This window comes from Microcaecilia unicolor, chromosome 1 (genome assembly GCF_901765095.1).
Source record: "Microcaecilia unicolor chromosome 1, aMicUni1.1, whole genome shotgun sequence".
NCBI classification, from domain to species: Eukaryota; Metazoa; Chordata; class Amphibia; order Gymnophiona; family Siphonopidae; genus Microcaecilia; species Microcaecilia unicolor.
The window spans coordinates 450,872,430-450,886,004 of record NC_044031.1 but is presented as its reverse complement, the minus strand read 5'-3'; the positions used below and the strand labels follow the sequence as shown (position 1 = coordinate 450,886,004).

General features: G+C 43.1%; 1 protein-coding gene across 2 annotated transcripts in view; it reads left to right on the top strand.

The window, feature by feature from the left end:
* Positions 1-1,750: 1,750 nt before the first annotated feature.
* Positions 1,751-13,575, top strand: part of GREB1L (GREB1 like retinoic acid receptor coactivator) — a 294,440-nt gene continuing 282,615 nt past the window's right edge. For both annotated transcript variants that reach the window (XM_030212882.1, XM_030212875.1), the window contains exon 1: positions 1,751-1,821. The gene's annotated coding sequence lies outside the window, so the exon portion shown is untranslated. The remainder of the gene's footprint in view (positions 1,822-13,575) is intronic.

Here is a 13,575-nt window from a genome sequence, read left to right as displayed (position 1 = left end):
TCTTCTACCTTCCTCTTGCAGCAAAAGGGAGGGGGGCAGTGAATGTGATTCCTTTGCTGTATATGCCTATTCTTTTCTCGCCAGCAGGGCTGGATTTAAGATTTTGATGCCCATAGGTAAGACTAGATACATTTTAGAGAGCAAGAGTCTTTGTGTGTGTGTGTGCACATGCACATCCAAGGTCCCAAAGCTTGCAGAGGCAGAAGAGGAGCAGAGAAAAGCCACGGTGCCCCTTTGAAGCAGCACAAGCACATGACACTAAAATAAGCAGGAGCAGGTTCTTCTTTGACTTGAGTATTTGTCAACTTCAGAATTGCCTGGACTTAAATTCCGGCCCGAGGTGGGGGGGGGGGGGGCACATTTTAGTCTGCCACCCCACTGCCTCGCTGCTTCCCCTCACCACCTCGCCACTCCCCCCGAAAAAGCAAATACCTTTCCTGGCGGGGGTCCCCAACCCCCCGCCAGCCGAAGCCTTCTTCAGCGCCGCGTTCGCTGCCCTGCTCTTTCTTCTTGCTGATGTCCTGTGCACGCTCCTTTACATGAAACTGAGCATGCTCAGTTTCACTTAAAGGAGCGTGCAGGACGTCAGGAGGAAAAAGGAGCACAGGGCAGGGAATGCAGCGCTGAAGGAGACTTCGGCTGGCGGGGGTTGGGGATCCCTGCCAGCAAAACCAGGGGCCCGGGTGAAATTTTTTGGGGGGGGGGGCACAGGCCCCCGTGGCCCCACCTAGCTACGCCAGTGCTTCACATGGGTCATTATCTGCCTAAACCCCCAATAACTTAGTGTTGTTACTGTGGGTGACGTCTCTTAATGTGTATATTTCAGAGCTGCAAATTTTCCAGTATGTTGAGGATGTTAGGTTTTACAGTGTAAATATCGGCTCTCAATTTTACAGTGTGTAAATTAAACAGTACTGAAAGCCCTGACCTAGAAAGGAAAGGCTTTGGAACAGGCTCCATGTAATATGGGCACCACTGTGTCGAAAATTGGGCTTTCTTACGTGTTTTGTAGTATCGTTGCCTTGAATTAACGGGTGTGCTAAGGGAAAACCACCTCATTCTTTTACAGGATACCAGCTGTACTGTTAAGGGTTTCAGTGTTTGAAAATCCTCATGCTATAAACTCTCCCTTGGATTCTATATAGGTTGCCTAGAATTGCGCGCTGAAATGTCGGCATGTGCCCAAGATGTGTGCACAACTCAATTGAGTAACAAGCCCTTAACTATCAATAATTGCGTGTCAACATCAGTTATTGATGTCAATTAACATTTGTGCACACACCTGACTGCATGCTATTCTATAGGGCATGGCACTTAACTTGACTAGTGAGTAACTCAAAAGGGGACTTGGCCATGAGCGTGTCAAGGACATTCTAAAAAGCTGCATGCAGAATTATAGAATATGGAATCAGTACGACTAACTTGTGCACCTGCATTTATAGCAGGCGTAAATGGTGGCGCCTAAAGGTAGGCATGGGAATTGATTCTAAGCGTGATCTTATAAAGGGGGCGCATGCCCTTTATAGAATTGCGCTTAGTGCTGAAATTGTGAGCACCATTTCTAGAATTCCCTTCGCTGTATACATTCTGCTCATGTCAGGTGACCTTTCCTCTGCTAGTGGCTATTCCTCTGATGCAGTAGGTTTGTGCTGTGGTGATAATTTTTGATGTCAAATGTGTTAACAGATGCATATTTTTGTGTTTTTCGCAGGTATTTGAGAAGTAGACGGCATCTTGTATAACTTTGCTTGCAAACTTCTCTCTTCTGGCTACAAACATTATCATGACTGTATTTCAAAAGGACAGAAGGATTTAAAGCAGGTACTTTGCTGCATGCTCACTGTTAATATTGATTTGGTTTGCCTTTGGTATTGTTTAGCAATTCATAATTTTTCTTCCTGGGATGATTATTTTTTTTCTCTCTTTTGAGATGGACCACGTGTAAAGAGGTTAATGATGGGGTTCCATAGCTGTGGATACGTTTTAGGGAGCAGTTTGTCCAAAAGGGTTAGTTTTGCACATACTGTGAACCTGACTCCTAAGCCAGGGCGTGTGGAGTATGATCCCAGTCTCTCAAATTTACTGCTAACGCTCTCTTTAAAACTTATATTGTGTCTAAGAGGGCTTTACTCTGACATTTGTAAGATTGTAACCAGGGGCGTATCTGAGGTTCAGCTGTAGGGGGGGCAGGGGCTAAAGTGAGGGGGCACATTGTAGCCCCCCCCCCCCCCGGCAGCAGCTGTCGCCGACCCCCCCCCCCCCCCCGCCGTCAACCCTCCCCCGCTGTCGCCATTACCTACCCCCGCCGAGGTCCGCGTCCTCCTGCCTGCCGGTGCCTTTTACTTCAGCTGGCGGGGGACCCAACCCCCGCCAGCCCAGCCGAGGTCTTGTTTAAGTTTTCTTCCTCGTGCTGTGCTGCTGTTAAAAGCTGCATCCCTTCCCTTCCAGTTTTGGACGGAGTCTGACGTCGCAGCACGTTGTACGTGCAGGACGTCAACGTGCTGCGATGTCAGACTCCATCCGAAACTGGAAGGGAAGGGATGCAGCTTTTAACAGCAGCACAGCACGAGGAAGAAAACTTAAACAAGACCTTCGGCTGGGCTGGCGGGGGTTGGGTCCCCCGCCAGCTGAAGTAAAAGGCACCGGCAGGCAGGAGGAAGCGGACCTCGGCGGGGGTAGGTGACGGCGGGGAGGGTTGACGGCGGTAGGGGGGGTCCAGGGCGAACTCTGCGGGGGCCCAGGCCCCTGTGGCCCCACGCAGATACGCCCCTGATTGTAACACATATAGACAACCTGTCCAGGTTTGCTTGGAAATTCTTTTTGATCTAGCCTGTGGCACTCAAGATGATGGGAAATATTTCAGCCTTTCTGCTACATTTTCTCGACCACATTTCTTTGTACTCAAGGATCTCCTCTCCTGCCACAAGTTTGGTGTCCAGATGGTAATTTCTGTGCATACAGTATATCTCATAGACACTGCCTGGAAAGTGCAATGCCTGCATTCAGTATCTCGCAGCAACCTGATCTCTTAGACGTGACATTGGTTACTTTTGCTTTGTGTTCTTTATAAGTTGTCGTGCATTTTCCTTTCTGTGCAGGCAGCCCACAAATATGCTTGCATGTTTTTCTGTGACTGCTCACAGCTAGAAATGCAGATATGGTAAAGAGACTGCAGCTGAGCTCAGCTCATTGTGTTGTGCTGCTCTCCTGATGAATCCAATAAGCCATTGATTTTGCAGTTAGTAAATATGAGGTGGTAGAGGTTGCGGGCCAGCTCAGGAAACATGATGTTGTTTTAGAAGTCGTAGGCCTGTTGTGTGGTTAGTGAACGCAAAGTGATATGTACCTCACGCTGAAAGATTTGGTGCAGCTGCTTTTGGCTATAAATACTGGGGAGCAGGCTGCAGGGTATAACCAGGAGAAAGGATGTTGATCCTTTATTTTGGTCATTAAGCCATGATGTATTTCAGTGGCCTTGCATTTTCAAGAGGTGAAAGACCTGCTCCTGCTTTATGACCCTGTCATATCCTTAGGGCACCATTGAGGCCCAATAGAACAAGGGGGTCATTGCCACAGCCTGGGTTCCATTTATTGCTGCTTCACTACCACACAGATAGCAAGCTTTTTTTTTTAAAGCTATTGGTAACGTTTTAGTTTGGAATGTGTGTATTAAGGGATGGAGGGAGGGGAGGAGGAGAATAAAAGAGTGAACTGTTGCATTTTGCTGTACCAGGTGCCAGGAGGAAGCAACATTAGCCTTTTTGATATGGGAGGCAAACACTCTGGCCCCTGAAGTTAAGGCTGCAATAATTGAAGAGGTCAAAGGATAGCTGAGTGGAGTCAAGGGGACACCGTGGGGTGTATTTTGTTACTTAGTTAAAAAGCAGCATCCTAAAACCATAGAGGATTCTCTTCAGAATCCGCTTGGTGAAAAGGTTTTATGAGTCCTAAGGTAAAAGGTTGGAGGGGGAGGGGGGAGTGCTAATTTATTTCAGGAATGCTTGGTCTGACTGAATGAAAGGATAATCCTTACTAAACATAGGCAGCCAGGCTAGGGCAGTTGAAGCAAGGCTGAAAAGGACATTTGGGGTTGGAGTGTACTTTGCTTTCTAAAGTGTTTATCCTTTTAATGACTTGCTATCAGAAAAGAATTCCAAATAGCCCAGGCATTGTTTCTTCCAGGGGAAAGTGTCCTCTGGATTGGGGGAAGGGGGGGGGGGGGAGTATAAAATGAGGCAGAAAGGCCATTAAGTCTTTTTCAGAAAACCCCATTTCCCCTTGAAAATGAAGGTTCTTTTTGGTCTTTTCCTGTTTGTTAAGATCAGACTTGGACGTGAGCATAATTTAGTATGAGCTGTAACTTAAAACTAATTTTAACCTAAGGAATCTTATTTTGGGAAGATGAAGAGGGCAGAAAATAGAAGTGGTTTGTTTATATTTTGGGAAACAGAAAACTAGAGAGGAATTAACTTTGGGACCAGGAGGCCTCATTACTTCATAGCATTATGGGCTGTCTCCAGGTTTAAAGTGTTATGTTTGTTTTTTATGCTTTTGTTAAGTTATTGCAGGTTTTTAAGTTATAAGTAATCTTAAATAAAATAAATAAATTGATCTGTTTGTTTATCCATGTCATCCCCTGCCAAAAACATAAGTTTCAATACTATCAGTCCTCAGGCCATACCTAGCTGGTTAGATTTTCAGGATATCCAACAATGAATATGCAAGAGAAAACTTCACATGTACTATTTCTGTTCTTTTTAGTTCAAATTTCTTAAAGCTTTTTAAGATAGCACTACCTCTGTTCTATGCAGATTTATCTCATACATATTCATGTAGGTATTCTGGAAATCTTACTGGCTAGGTGTGTCCCGAGGACTGGATTGAGAACCACTGCTATAGAGCAAATCGCTATAAGAGAATGGAGTCCTGGTTCAGAAAGGGAAGAGACTTCTGCTATGAGTTTAACATATGCATACCTGATCTTGAGCTGGCCTTCCATTTTCAGGGTACAGACTGCAGGTGTGCCTGGCGCTGGCTGAATTTTCAACTACTGGAATTGCTGTCAAAGCCCACTCCAGCCCAACTAGAGCTGTCTATCTATAATCATAAAGTAGAGGTCTACCTGACACTAGCCTTACTTCCCAGCTACTGAATTTGCTGCCTAAGCACAGCTAAGTTTTGTTTTGATTCTGTTTTCTTTCCATATCCTTTGTGTTTATCCCATATGTTCATGAATTCCATTACCATTTTTGTCTCTTGTCACCTTCTGCGGGAGGGCATTCCAGGCATCCACCACCCTCCCCATTAACAAGTACTTCTTTAGTTGACCCTGCTGCAACCTCAATTCATGTCCTCTAGTTCTACCGCTTTGTATAATAATACCTTTCAAGTACTTAAATGTGTGCCATATCACCCCTACCCTTCCTTTCCTCTAGGGTATACATATTTAGGTCTTCAAGTCTCTTCTCATATGTCTTTTGATACAAACCACATACGTCACTTTTCTCTGAACCACATCAAGTCTGTTTGTCCTTATGAAGATACAGCCTCCAAAACTGAACGCAATACTCCAAGCTGGGTTTCACCAATGACTTGAACCAGGGGCATTAACACCTCCTTTCTTCTGCTGGTTATACCTCTCTCTATGCAGACTAGTATCCTTCTGGCTGTGGCCACCGCCTTGTTGCATAGTTTTGCCACCTTGAAATCTTCAGACATGATTACCCCAAGGTCTCTCGCCTGAAACATGGTTATAAGTCTCACACCTCCAATCTCATACATCTCCTTTGGATTTCTGCAACTCAAGGAGCATGCCCCTGGATGGCAGGCTTCTTACCAGAATGTACAAGCAGCCTACGTGCAGTTTAGGTCCCTTGGCCTGTTATGACTTCTGTACCAATCAGAGACACATCACAATGATTATCAACCACAAATTAGTTATCAGTACACACTGCTGTAAGTAAGTTGAGGTTTATTCATTATGAATGTTATGGTTTTCAGAACCTTTACAAGTGTGAAGATGCTGAAGATTTATACAGTTATTCCTTTTGCAATATAACTAATCAAACTTACACCACAATACACTTATGTATTCAGTTAGATCTTCAGATGGTAGGCTGAATTCTTTGATTATTAGTATCTTATCTCACCAAATTCTTTATCAATCTAATTTTTATATTTTTGTAATTTTTTAAACTCTCCTATAAATTTCAATATCATATTAAATTTAAAGTCTTATAGTTCTCCCATCTTATTGCACTTTGGAATTTCCAGGAAGATAAGTGAATTATAAGACTTAAATATGATATTGACAATTATAAAAGATAAAAAATGAAAAATATAAAAATTAGATTGATAAATAATTTAGTGAGATGACTGACTATTGCATAGTTTGGAGTTAATTCCTTTTTTAACATAACTTCGTCTTCAGATTGTGGTTTAGGTATTTTAGGTGGGGTATTTTTATATATATGTTTTAACTTTAGCACTGGAGAGTGCCTTAAATTGATTTCACATCTGTCTTTTTCTTTTTTCAACTTGTGTGGTTAAGTTTCAAAATGACATGAGCATATATAGTTCTGAATAATTTCAAGTAATTCAGCAGGCACTATCACAATTTCTCGTGCTTATAAGACCTCAACAGCGACTCATTTCACAAGAGCTAACTTGATCTTGATTTGCCATCGTCTTCATCAGTTAACAAACTTTTTATATTTAATTAGCATTTCAAAATGTTTTTTAGTTTAGTTTTTTTTTAAGGTAAAATGCAACATCGTATTTAAAATATACTTAGCTCATAATTGTAAATCATTCAGTGGACCACTCGTCGACATGTGGTGTGTTTTGCATTCTTGCTGCATCAGGTTCGGTCCACTATCCACGTCTCATAATGCATTTGATTTCAAGGTCTCAATTAGATTCAGGTAGAAACATAGAAAATATAATGGCAGATAAAGGCCATATGACCCATCAAGTCTGCCCATCCTCTGTAACCCCTAATTCTTCCTGTTCCTAAGTGATCCCACATGCTTATCCCATGCCTTTTTAAATTCTGGAACAGTTCTCGACTCCAACACCTCCACGGGGAGGCCATTCCATGCCTCCACCACCCTTTCTTTGAAATAATACTTACTTAGGTTACTCCTAAGCCTATTCCCTCTTAACTTTGTTGTATGCCCCCTCATTCCAGAGCTCTCCTTCATTTGATAAAGGCTCTCTTCCTGTACATAAATGCCCTTGAGATATTTAAACGTTTCTATCATGTCTCCTCTCTCCCTCCTCTCTTCCAGCGTATACATGTTGAGGTTCATAAGGCTGTCCCTATAATTTTTGCTTTCAGGACCGCTTACTAATTTTGTAGCCGCCCTCTGGACCAACTCCATCCTGTTTATATCTTTTCGTAGGTGCGGTCTCCAGAACTGCATGCAGTACTCCAAATGAGGTCTCACCAGAGACTTATACAACGGCACTATCACCTCGTCTTTCCTGCTGGTCATACCTCTCTTTTGTGCACCCAAGCATCCTTCTGGCTTCGGCCATCGCTTTTTCTACCTGTTTGAAAGCTTTAAGGTCGTCAGACACAGTCACCCCCAAGTCCTGCTCTTCCTTCGCACACTGAAGCACTACACCCCCTATACTGTACCGTTTCCTTGGATTTTTGTGACCCAAGTGCATGACCCTGCATTTTTGGGTTAAACCTTAGTTGCCAAATATCAGACCAGTTCTCCAGCTTCGCTAGGTCCTTCCTCATGTCATTCACACCCTCCAGGGTGTCCACCCTGTTGCAGAGTTTAGTATCATCCGCAAAGAGACAAACCTTACCAGGTACAGTAGGCATTTCCTTTTTCTTGGAGGACTCATAATCTAAGTTTGTGTCTGAGGCAATGGAAGGTTAAGTAGCTTGCCCAGGGTCACAGTGAGTGGCAGTAGGATTTGAACCTCGACCTTTCTGGTTCTCAGGCCACTGCACTAACCTTTAGGCTAGTCCTCTAATTTTCTTTGAGATCCATTCACTTTGGCTTGATTGGAGCTGGGAGAAAGGGAGGTTCTACATTTTGTTCCTTGTGTACGTAGCCCAGCCACTGTAGTAACAATCTTATGACGAGCAAGCACAGAACATGGCTGCCTTTGGGAACTCACCACAATGGTGCTTTTGATCCATTTGGCAGGTGTTAACTGTTGAGTGGTGATTGGGATTCAGAAGATGGGGGAGAGGGGAGAGAGAGACTGAGTTTTGTAAATATTTGACTTAGTGATGTCTCTAACCCCTGTTAGCTAAAGAAGGAGCTAGGCTCAAGAGATGAAGTTGGGTCTCCTGTGTTGTAGGAACTACTTTGATAGCCTGTGTTCTGTTAGCATAAATAATAATATACACTTGACACTTCTGTTTTTTGCTTACAGTAAAAGTTTGAAATCTTTCTTGGATACCAGAGTAAATAATTCACAGATCAGTGTTAGCCATTTTCATTGGACAATATTTGTTTTGTGTATGATTGCATAGACACAGTGAGATGGCAGCTGGGGCTGTATGAGAGCTGGAGAGAGTCTGTAAACTGATGCAGCAGAGACAGACAAACCTGATTTTAAAGGACCACCTGAATAATTGTGATGTTTGTGTGTGCCTGATCCCTTGCCAGAACTCAGAGGCCACATTGCCTAGGACTGTATTTTATCTTTGATCTCAGCCCTGAGCCCTGCAGTTGCCTTGGTAATTGCGCCACTTCAGGGAGACTTGGGGAGGGGGGGCAGAGCTTTGTTTATATCACCCAAGAATTTCTGGCATTTCAGGAAAGCAAGAAGGCAAAGAGTCTTGGCTGTGACATTCAGAGAAAAATGTGTTTTATGTGGGTGAGAAAAACAGACTCTGTTTCCTTGGTGTTTGCAGCAAAACTCACTTTGGGGGCCGATGCAGTAAAATGTGCATTGCGCACAGGTTAGCAAGGATTTTTGCACATGATTTTGAGTGTGCCGTACGTAGAAACAAATTTTGCACATGAACTAACTGTGCGCAAAGCCTTGGGTAGACATTGGCAGACAGCACTTTCACATCCATGCTAATGAAGCTAATGTAGATAAATACAAAGCAGACAAAAAGGCTCCATCAGTGGCATAGGCAGACACCCAGTTTTCGACGGCCCTGAGCCCCCTATCTCCACAGGCAATCCGTGCTCTCAAACCTCCCTCCCCATGTACCTTTTAAACACCACTTCTTCGCCTGCAGCAGTGACCGAAGCACACTGCTCAGCGCCAGCCCACAGCCTTCCCTCTGATGCAACTTCCTGTTTCTGCATAGGGTGAGCCAGTGTTGAGCCGTGTGCAATGGTTGCAGCTCACTGCTGGGAAAGAAATGGTGTTTAGAAGGTACTTGGGGGAGGGGGGGAATACCCAGTGTTTTCAGCTGGTGGGGTTGGGAATCTCGGCTGTACAGCAACTGGGTGGGCCTGGGTTTTAGATCTGCAAGTCAGCCAAACACCGTAAAGACATGGACTGCCCAGCCCCAGCCTTGGGTGAAAAAACAAGGCACCAGAAGAAGGAGACAGAGGAACTCTGGCTAGGGTCCCCAGAGATGAAATTAAAACAGACATACACCACATCCAAGAGCAGCACAAACACAGTTAAAATGGTGGAGAACCCCAGTGCACCCCTCCTCTCCCCCACCCCCTTCCTCCCCCAACATCCCTTCCCCCGTTACCATCCATGCCACCCATCAGCTGTGCCATCCCCATCACCAACAGGCAGGCCAGTGAGTCACTATAAAGCTTATGGGTACCCATTTCCACTTTAAACCATAATAAACCAAACTTATCTTATGCTTCCCATTATTAATTTGTTCTAATATAATATAATTTGAAAACTGTGGAACAGTTGTTCTTGTCTCCATCTGAATCAGTAGTTTCTGTTTAGAACATCTGCAGTCCAATCAGTAAGCAACAAACGGCAAACTGGTACAAAACTAAAACGAATTGCCTGGTCATGTTGAAGGACAATTGATCCAATCCATGACGGCCTCTGGCAATGAGTATGATGTCCATTTGCCTTTATTGAGCACTGTTAAGGTGGCAGGATATTGTAGAATAAATCTTTCTTATTTCTACACCAACATAGCACATGCAGGGGAAAAAGCACGCCACCTAACAGTCAGCGCGGCTGAACAATCTTTAAATATTTCAATCAGATCACCATCTAATTTTATTTCACCCCTGCAGCCTTTGTAGAGCCGAAGCATTGATGATTTTTGTGAATAGAGGTGGAATTTGGCTATTATTACACAAGGTCATAAATCCCTCGTTTTGCGCTGGCCCACGCCGTGAACTCAATTTAAGCAAATCGCTCCTCCCTCCCCTGCATCGGGAAACCACCAAAAGCCAAGTTTCTAGTTTTGCTTTAGTTTCATTTCTGATATTGACTCCAGAAAACTCGGAGATTATCACAGTGAGAACAGTTTTCCAAATCGTCCAGCTTCTGTTGATGTTCCTGAGTTAGCCGCTCCAATTTAGCCAACCCCTCTGCTTGGGCCTGTTGAGTATCTTCAACCTCTGACACTCGCACCTCTAATTCTCCGGTATGACGAGTAAGCTCCGATGTTAACGTAGTCAGACCTATTAGTTGTTCGGAGAGTTGAGTGAACCTGCGGTCCAGCGCATGCACCACTGACTAAGTCAGCTCTGTTATCATGGAATCTGAGTAACATAGTAGATGACGGCAGAAAAAGACCTGCATGGTCCATCCAGTCTGCCCAACAAGATAAACTCATATGTGCTACTTTTTGTGTATACCTTACCTTGATTTGTACCTGTCCTTTTCAGGGCACAGACCATGTAAGTCTGCCCAGCAGTATCCCCGCCTCCCAACCACCAGCCCTGCTTCCCACCACCGGTTCTGGCACAGACCGTATAAGTCTGCCCAGCACTATCCCCGTCTCCCACCACCGGCTCTGCCACCCAATCTCGGCTAAGCTCCTTAGGATCCATTCCTTCTGAACAGGATTCCTTTATGTTTATCCCATGCGTGTTTGAATTCTGTTACCGTTTTCATTTCCACCACCTCCCGCGGGAGTGGGTCTGTGACTGAAATGAAGAAGGAGGGGAAGCTGCCATATTGGCCTCCAGAGCCCAATTCCTTTCTTCCTTTCTCCGAGGTGGTTTAGATTCCATCACCATCATAAAGCGGGTGAGATATTTGGCCATATGCCTCCGTGGTGCTCCTTCACTAAAATTTGTTCATCTGAAACCAAGGAAAGCTTTAGTAAAAGTTGATTAGAGATGGGGCTCCAAGCAGCCGGTAAACCACACGTCCACTCCCGCTCACTACGTCATGTTACTCTCAACTTTATATAACGTGCTTTATGTTTTCTGTGTTATTGTTTCGTCAATTTAATTAACAAAAAAAGATTTCATATAAAGGAAAGATTCCCTTATATGGTTTAAAAAAATGTAAGTTTTGCTAGCTTCTTAATATTTCAGTATTAATGTTATCTATTTGTAATTTCTAGAGGTTGTTTTAACCTCTTTTGATGTTATCCACATTGAACTCTTTGGGCATATGCTGTTTCTTTGACCTTTGTAATATAAATGTTTTCCATGAAGCCATGCTGAAAAAAGAATATTGACACTCATTGAATTGCATGTGCATATGTCTGTGTGTATGTTGGAATTCTATTCTGTCTGTAAATATTGGCACTTTATATACAGAACAGCAATCCAGCATGGTTGTGGATGTATGCACATGCAATCTAACAAGTGCTGATACAGTTTTATTATGTGCAAAACATAGTTGCCACTAGTCAAGGAGGTTTTATGACAGAAGGCAGTATGACATCAAAAAGTTGAAGCCGTCTCCCCCGTGGAGCCGCCGTATTGTGTGACCCCCAAACATTCGCAGATTCTATCGAAGCATTCCACTTTTCACTCATCAGACCACAAAACTTTCTTCCTCATACATGACATCGAACATGTAGTGTCTCCTAGGTGTTCAGTTGCAAAAAAGTATTGCTTTTTGCCAATCATACTACTATGAAATCTAAATGCTCCAAAGCTATGTAATGGCATATGTTTACCTCTTAACTCTAATGCCACCTGTTACTGAAGCTACAATCTTGACAGGTTGTGCCAAAGGATTGCACGTTTTTATACCTAAAATTACTCTTACTCCATCTGACTATCAGATACAGTTCGAAAGACTGCGGTTTCCAGTTCAACAAGCCTTTGCAATGTCAATAAATAAGGCTCAAGGTCAAGCAGTAAGTCACAGGTGTCAACATAACAAAACCCATGTTTTTCACATGGCCAATTATATGTCGCTTGTTCACGAGTTGGCGCAAATAAGTCTTTACTAGAGAAAATAATATCCCAGTTCAATATAAAGTGTCCAAATTTATTCGGTACTCTTACACACACACTTGTAGATAGAAAAATTTACAGGTTTTCTTCCATATCATTGATCATTTAGCGATTCAAAATCAGTTCTTAAAATGCCTGTGATGTGGATAAATTCAATAACATCAACAAAAATTGTCTACTGCATAAAAACCAACGGGACTCGTTTCACCGAAAAATGGCTTCATCAGGTATCTATACCTATTCTTTAGATTTCATGGCTCGCATTAGACATCAAACAAAATGTAACGACCATCATAAATGAGTTAAAAATACATACATATGGTGTAATGACACAAAATTAAACCTTGCTATTCTCAATTACAAAGTACTAACCTATCGCTGAGCAACACTAGTGGGGACAGCTAGTGGTCAATATTTTCAATGGAAAAAGGTTAATAATGGAGTTCCCCAAGTGTTTGTTTTTGGTCCACTGTTTTTTAGCATATTTATAAGTGATCTATGAGTGGGAATGAGTGAGGTAATTAAATTTACTGATGGCAAGTTACTCAAAGTTGCTAAATCACAAGAGGATTGTGAAATATTGCAAGAGGACACCACAAGACTGGGAAACTGGGTATCCAAATGGCAGATGACATTCAATGTGAGCAAGTGGAAAGTGATACTTGTTGGAAAGAGGAACCCAAACTTATAGCTACATGATACAAGGTTCTGCATTAGGAGTCACCGCCCAGGAAAAGGATCCAGGTGTCATAATTGATGTTGCATTGAAACCCTCTATTCAAGGTGCAGCGTCAGCTAAGAAAGCAAACAGAATGTTAGGAATTATTAGGAAAGAAATGGAAAACAAAACCAAGGCTATTATAATGCTTTTGTATAGCTCCATAATGAGACCACACCTCAAATATTGTGTGCAAGGTTTGGTTACAACATCTCAAAAAAGATACAGCGGAATTAGAAAAGGTATAGGTAAGGGTGATGAAAATGATTAAGGGGATGGGATGACTTCCCTATGAGGAAAGGCTAAAGAAGCTAGGGCTCTATAGTTTGGAGATGAGATGGCTGGGGGGGGGGGGGGGGGGGGAGGTATCGTAGAGGTCTATAAAATACTGAGTGAATGGATACATGTGAATTACTTGTTTACTTTTTTTCTAAAATGACAGAGATCTGGGGTTACACAGTGAAGTTACTAAGTAGTAAATTTAAAACAAACCAGAGAAAATATTTATTCACTTAACAT